Here is a 7500-nt window from a genome sequence, read left to right as displayed (position 1 = left end):
AACTTATAAATATCCTGTTGCTTATTCTTATCCTACGGAAAACTAATTCTCTCTCTCTCTCTCTCTCTCTCTCTCTCTCTCTCTCTCTCTCTCTCTCTCTCTCTCTAAATACGAGAATAACCTCTAATTACCCTGTGTTGAGTTTGTACATAAAACTAACATTATTTTTTCTCTTCACTTCCAGGTTTTCAAGTCTTCTGTAGCCGTCTAAGGTAAGATACAGAAAAAGTACAAAAGTGTATAGTGAGTGAAATCGTCACTGTCCTCGTCATTATCATCATTATCTTCATCGTTATAATCATATTGCTATTATGAACGGCAGTGGATGGAATAGCAGCAATATATGATTATCATTATCGTTCAATATCACTGTTATTTTCATGATTATCATTCTGTTATAAACGGGAGCAGTAGCCATGAGATGCAATATTTTATTATCATCATAGTACTTTATTATTATTATTATTATTATTATCATCAAAGTGTCATTATTATTATCATCATCATCATCATCATCATCACAATGTCATATTATTATTATTATTATTATTATTATTATTATTAAGATATTCTGTTATTATTATTATTATATTATTATTATTATGAAAATAGCCGGCTATTGTAATTATATTGCTCTTATTAATATCATATCGAATTTTTATACTACTACTACTACCACTACTACTATATTATTATTATAATGAACGGCAAAAGAATAAAGAACATCAATATTTTCGTTACAACCAGAACTCTTAATGTGTTATGCTCTAACAAACGAATCTCCATAGTATTTGTGAATTGCTTTTGTAACGTTATGTAACGTTCGTTGGCGTTTGTAATCGGAGCTCCGTAGTGCTCTCGTATGTGTCTGTTTGTGGAGTATGGCGTAAAGATTCAACCAACGCTGCACAGACAGTTATGTCTGCACAATCTTCGCGTTTGTTCAGTGTATGTATGTTCGTGTGTATGTGTTGGTCTGTGTAGGTATGAAAAAAAAAGGTTCTCTTGAATCTGTTATAGGACCAGTTGGGTTTGGCAGTTAATGTTGATGCTGTATATATATATATATTTTTTGTAGATTTGTTTTAATTAATCTGCTAGAATTAAGCATCAACCTGGATAAATAGTCTCTCTCTCTCTCTCTCTCTCTCTCTCTCTCTCTCTCTCTCTCTCTCTCTGTAGATTGTAAATCCGATGGGACTTTAGACCACTTGGGCAAATATCTCCCTCTCTCTCTCTCTCTCTCTCTCAGGGGAATGGCAAATCGCAGTCACTGGACTTAATCTATTTTATGCTACCTGTTGCAGCCACGTGCTCTCCCCTCCCTTGCAAGCACGTGTAACAATCTGTGCTTGACTGTCTGACTGCGCCAAGCATGCAGACCTCTTCCCTCCTGCTTTCCTCCACTTACACTAAACGCTTTTAATACTCATGAAACCTTGCCGTGAGAAGGGGTGAAAAGGGGTGAAGTCTGTGTCTTACTTTCGTTTTGTTTTTCTTGCTGGTTCAGAATTGTGTAATGATGATGAAAAAATTATTACAAAGCATTCTCTCTCTCTCTCTCTCTCTCTCTCTCTCTCTCTCTCTCTCTCTCTCTCTCTCTTTTCTAGATTTTTCATTTTTTAAGATACTGTTTCGAAGATGTCCGTTGCCGCCCCCATCTCCCCCAGAAGTGCCCGCGGCCCAAAGGTTGATAACCACCTGCTTTTAGGATCAGGGCAGTGAGGATTGTGCCTGTAATATGGTTTTGGATGAGTGGAAATTGTATTTCAGATCCTTAGTTATTATCAAGAGTTTTGTTTTGCTTGATAATTAAACGCAAGTGGATGATGGTGCTTGCGTTGGTGTGCTTTCTCTCGGATCATAACTGTTAAAGCATTTTTCATCTACTCTCTCTCTCTCTCTCTCTCTCTCTCTCTCTTCTCTCTCTCTCTCTCTCTCTCTCTCTCTCTCTCTCTCTCTCTCTCTCTCTCTCTCTCTCTCTCTCTTCTAGATTTTTCAATTTTTAAAATACTGTTTTGAAGATGTCAGTCGCATCCACCCTCTCCCCCAGAAGTGCCCACGGCCTCTCTCTCTCTCTCTCTCTCTCTCTCACCGGGGAAAACTGCAAAAGCATCTTAAAAAGGTTTGATCCATCTGGTACTTGGATCTCAATAGATTCGTCCGGGTTTCGAACATTTGGGGGTGAATGTTTTTGGCAACATTCTCGGGAGTGTTTGAGACATTAATTCAGTGTCCAGGATGGAATGGACGTTCGAGTGAAAGTTGGATAAAAGTCTCTAGAAAGACGTATACACGGTAAAGCAAATAAATAAAAAATAAATGACAAAAAAAAATTTTCGACAGAGATGTCTGGATAAGCGTTCCTTAAAACTTAATAGAAAAACGTTTGAAAGGACGTCTTCAAACTGTATTTCGGGAAACGTTTCGAAAGTAAAACCTGTTAAATGATATGGTATTAAAATAAAAAAATAAGTAAATAAAAATAAATAAATATATAAATGAGGGTAGTAACCTATAAAACGTTTTGGAAAAAAATGTCGGGTTATTATATCAGAAAAACTTTTTCGATAAAAAGCAGAGGAAATAAAAGGGTAAAAAAACGTTTCTAAGGATGAAGTATGTAGATATTTGGAAAACTAACCACGTAAATAATTCAGAAGTTAAAGCCTTGAAAAACGTTTCAAAAGATGAAGTGTATAGATATTTCGAAAACTAACCACGTAAATAATTCAGAAGTTAAAGCCTTGAAAAACGTTTCCAAAGATGAAGTAGATATTTCGAAAACTGACCACGTAGATATTTCGGAAGTTAAAGCCTTGAAAAAACGTTTCTAAAGATGAAATATGTAGATATTTCGAAAACTGACCACTTAAATATTTCGGAAGTTAAAGCCTTGAAAAACGTTTCAAAAGCCACGCCCTGAAAGAAAAAACGCTAGTCATAAAGGCATTAAAAAAAAAAACGTTATATCTCCACAACCCGAATTGCCCTTGTATGAGGTTGTGGCGTAATTATCGTCCGGATCTGATTACCACCAGCTCTTGCAGTAACTAACAAGGTGGTGCTTGCAAGATTTGAGCCGGCTGCGCTTGATGATTGGTGGCTCATTGGATCCTCATGCGAAGACGTTTTTTGCTTGCAGGTCCCGTTATAATCACTATTTACACCCTGGAGTTCTGTTCTGCTGGGTATGACCAGATCAGCCTCATTCTGCCAGGTGACCTTTTGTTGTGGCTTGGATCTCTTCTACACTGTTGCCCTCTGTAGCTCAACGAATTTAAAGGATCAGGACTTCTTGTGTTTGACGTTCAGTTGGGTTTTGCTGGGTATGACCAGATCAGGCCTCATTCTGCCAGGTGACCTTTTTTTTGTTTTTTGTGGCTTGGAGGTGAAGTTTGTCGGTTCATGTGAAGCTTTTAGGAATAGCTTATATGTGTGTGCATGTGTAATTTTGAAGATTAAGTTTGGTTTGTGTGAGGTTTTTAGCAATATTGAAAGGCTCAGTTTTTCCTTTGTTTTATGAACAGTTTGGTTTGGTTTTGTGTATGTGTCCGTCTGCGATCTGTAAGATGAAGTTTGGTTCGTGTGAAGTTTTTAGCAATATTTGAAGGTTCTGACTTTTTTGTTTCATTTTCAGTTTGATTTTATGCGTGTGTGTGTAATTCGGAAGGTGAAGTTCCATTCGTCTGAAGTTTTATTATTGTCTCTTTCAGTGTATTTTTCTGAACGCTTTTGAATCTGAAGTTTCTGTGATTCAGAGGCTGAAATTTAATAAAAAAAAAATTTATATTCCTTTCAACCTGAAGAGCTTATTAGTTTGTAGGCTGAAGTTTCACCCGTTTGAAATTTCGCATCGTGTGGAACAGAAGTTTAGTAAATCTGAAGTTTCAGATTTACATTTGTATAGTCTTTGGTGTGGAAGCCGAAGTTTCATCCTTTTTAGATATATTTGGAAGCCCAAACTTGATTATTTCTTAGTTTGAAAGCTCAATTTTTATTCAAATAAAGTCCCTTTGGTAACTTTGGAAGCTGAAGTTCGTTCATTATAGAAGTCTCTTTGTCTTGCACGGAATTAGAATTTTTGAAGTGAATAGAAATTAGAACCCAAATTTTCTTTTCCATCAGAAGAATTTTTGGTATAATTTGCCAGACTGGGAGATGAAGTATCATCCATGTAATTAAAAATGAAGTAATTCTTCAGTCTCTTAGAAACGGAAGTGTCTTTGTGTAAGTAAAGATATTAAGCTATAATCCTTATAAATATTCACATGCGAGCTTGATGGCTCGCGCTACGCTGCGCTGGAACCGGTCGCTGCCCGCCATCTCTACCCTACCTTCCGTATCCCCCACCCGTGGCGGACAAACAAGATCCATTCAGATTTTATTATTAAATATATTAAATATTCAATAACATTATTAAGTTCAATCTTGGATTTTTGTGCTTATGCAAGAACGGGAGTTTAATCTGTTAATTAGAACCATTTTTCACAAAAGTATTATCTTTTTGCATTGTGATCATGAGAAAACATCATTAGATTCAATCTTGGAATTCTGTGTTTGTGTAAGAACGGAAATTTCCATTTGTTAATTAGAACTTTTTTCTTTTCCTAATATAATATAATTTTTTTTTTCTTTTTACATTCTTGAATTCTTCATGTCGTTTTCGCGCTCGAAGAATCTTTTGTCTCACTTTAGAATCCACTAAACTTTGGCCGCTTTCATTAGAGAAATTCGTCCGAATGACGCCTGGGCCCTTTTTCAAGTTTTCCGCCCAAGGTGAAAATGAAAGGGGTTTGAAATGCTTCTTTTAATTAAAAGTCTTTTTCCGCTGCTGCTCGCTAACCTGACGTCATACAAGAGCTCTCTCTCTCTCTCTCTCTCTCTCTCTCTCTCTCTCTCTCTCTCTCTGGTGTATGTGTGTACATATAAATATATATATATATATATATATATATATATTATATATATATATATATATATATATATATATATATATATATATATATATATATATATATATATATATATATATATATATATATATATATATATATATATATATATATATCTATATATATATATATATATATATATATATATATATATATATAGTATAATATATACATATATAATATATATATATATATATTATATATATATATATATATCTATATATATATATATATGCTATATATATATATATATACCAGAGAGAGAGAGAGAGAGAGAGAGAGAGAGAGAGAGAGAGAGAGAGAGAGGCCTTCATAGAATATATATTCCTTATATAACTCTTACAGTGTTTTATGCTCGATATCCGTATAGCTGACTAGAGTTTCTCTCTCTCTCTCTCTCTCTCTCTCCAGATAAAATCATTACTCACGGATAATCACACTGATTTCAAGTGCAAAAAAGGAAAAAAAATAATTCCGTCCTTGTATAAATGTTTTTTTGTGTGCGTGTGACAGTAATCAGGGTACTTGAAGCTGGCAAATTTGAATGGAGCCAGAAGGGACAGATTTCCTCGGGTCAGAGGTCAAGGCGAGGTCAAGGCGACGGAACCCTCTCGTGCCTCTTCTTGCGATCTGGGTCTCATTTGCAGTGTTGACGGCGAGGTCGTATATAACCCTCCATTACTTTGAAATTATAAAAGGACAACGAGATATTTTGGGTTTTGCAGTTGTTGGCACGAAAACGTTTATATACTTAGGAAATTCTTTTTCATGATAGAGAGAGAGAGAGAGAAGAAGAAGAGAGCAGAAAGAAGAGGGAGAGAGAGGAGAGAGACGTTATTACAATATATATATTTCTCAAATATATGATTGATTTCTTTCTGTACAGCTGACTAGAGGAGGTCTCTCTCTCTCTCTCTCTCTCTCTCTCTCTCTACATGTTTTTCTTGCTTTATGTCGTCTTCGTTACTATTTATATTTTTATTTCCAGTTCCTCCAGTGAATGATTCCTCATTCGGTTCCTGTATTATTTTTTTTTTCTATTATACGTTTATCCATTCACAGCGATTAGAACAAAATACGAGAGTCGTTAACTATTATCGAATCAGGCAGCGTCCTTTCTTGATGGTTGTATGCCACAAGGCAATTACCTGTATCACGGCACAGGTGAATTATGCTACTACAGTAACCTTTATAATTGCCACCTACCTCACCAAGCCCTTCCCCTTCCCCTTCCCCTTTCCCCTTTTTCCCCTCCCCTTCCCCCCCCCCCCCCCATACCTTGTCTCACCTGTCCCTCTCCCCCTCCCACCCACCTCCCAACCTGGCCCAACCAATCTCCATTCACCTTGACCCAAGGATGAATCCTAATTGTCATTCGGTTGATAGCTGAGGTAATCCTTTCTCACGGGCGTAGGATTTGAAAGGATTGGCTGGTTGATTGGCTTACACGAAGTTTGGTGTGGACTGGATCGCTGATTGGTGTCAGGAAAGTGATAGGTTAAATGATTGGGTTATTTTCACTAAAATCTGATACTAGTGTTCCTAATTAAAGTAACAAATGATTGTTTGGTTTTTATTTGGTTTGTATGGAATTTGATTGGAAATGTTTTAACTGGTTTCTGCAGGGCAAAGCTGTCTGTGACTAATTTTAATTAGTCCAGGGCTCAAATGACAGATTAGTTTATAATGAGTGAAATGTGAAACGATTGTTTGGTTACTATTGGATAGTTTGACACGACTGAATTGTGTATGTTACCAAGTAAAATTGGAATTGATTGTTTTACATTAATGAAAATAATATTTGCTCAAAATAAATATATATACAGCACCCGATATAAACAAATTTGAAAAAGATTCATGTAAGTATATAAACATGTAAAAAAATATTTCGTTTCCATCCTCTTTTTTTTTCTTATCAATCGTCGGCTGTCTTTTGGCGTTTTGCTCAATTTCAGAGCAACTTTTGTTTGTCAAGTTGGACCAAAATATGCATCTTGCAAAGCAATAATCTGTGCAACTTGGATCCGAAATTTCACTCTAAATCAAACTTTATGTCAGGAGAACATAAAGGCTGATATGGAAATGACAGTGTTTAGTCCGTGGTTTTTCAATTGACAAAGTTGATTTTAGAAAAATGAGCGAGTTAATGAAGTTATGTTGCAAATACGCCAAACTTGCCAGGAAATGGGGTTTTGGCAGGCAAAAACGAGGACTGGAATGAATAGACATGTTTTGAAAAGGAGAGAGGATTTTTAGAATTATTATTATTTATTTTTATTGTTTTGACTGTTATTCCCTGTTTCACTTCTGAATTTCATTTCGTATAGTTGATATTATTCCATTAGTATTACGCAATGTATAACCTGTGTTATACATTAGGTAATGAAAGACATTGGTTTAAATCTTTGGTCAGTTTGTTTTCAATGTGTTCGCCAATGAACAGATGTGTTATTCAGATGTGTCATTCACATTTTCTTAAGGCTTATTAACTTTATCAAAACTTGGATTAAAAAAAGGTGGACATCATTTTGAAATGAACTGAGAC

At 35.5% G+C, this 7500-nt stretch overlaps 1 protein-coding gene across 2 annotated transcripts in view; it reads left to right on the top strand.

The window, feature by feature from the left end:
- Nucleotides 1-7500, top strand: part of LOC135207521 (uncharacterized) — a 275961-nt gene that overhangs the window by 54611 nt on the left and 213850 nt on the right. For both annotated transcript variants that reach the window (XM_064239343.1, XM_064239344.1), the window contains exon 2: nucleotides 185-212. The gene's annotated coding sequence lies outside the window, so the exon portion shown is untranslated. The remainder of the gene's footprint in view (nucleotides 1-184; nucleotides 213-7500) is intronic.

Source organism: Macrobrachium nipponense, chromosome 32 (genome assembly GCF_015104395.2).
Source record: "Macrobrachium nipponense isolate FS-2020 chromosome 32, ASM1510439v2, whole genome shotgun sequence".
Taxonomy (NCBI): Eukaryota; Metazoa; Arthropoda; class Malacostraca; order Decapoda; family Palaemonidae; genus Macrobrachium; species Macrobrachium nipponense.
The sequence above is the reverse complement of the archived record's forward strand: the minus strand, read 5'-3'. Positions and strand labels throughout refer to the sequence as shown.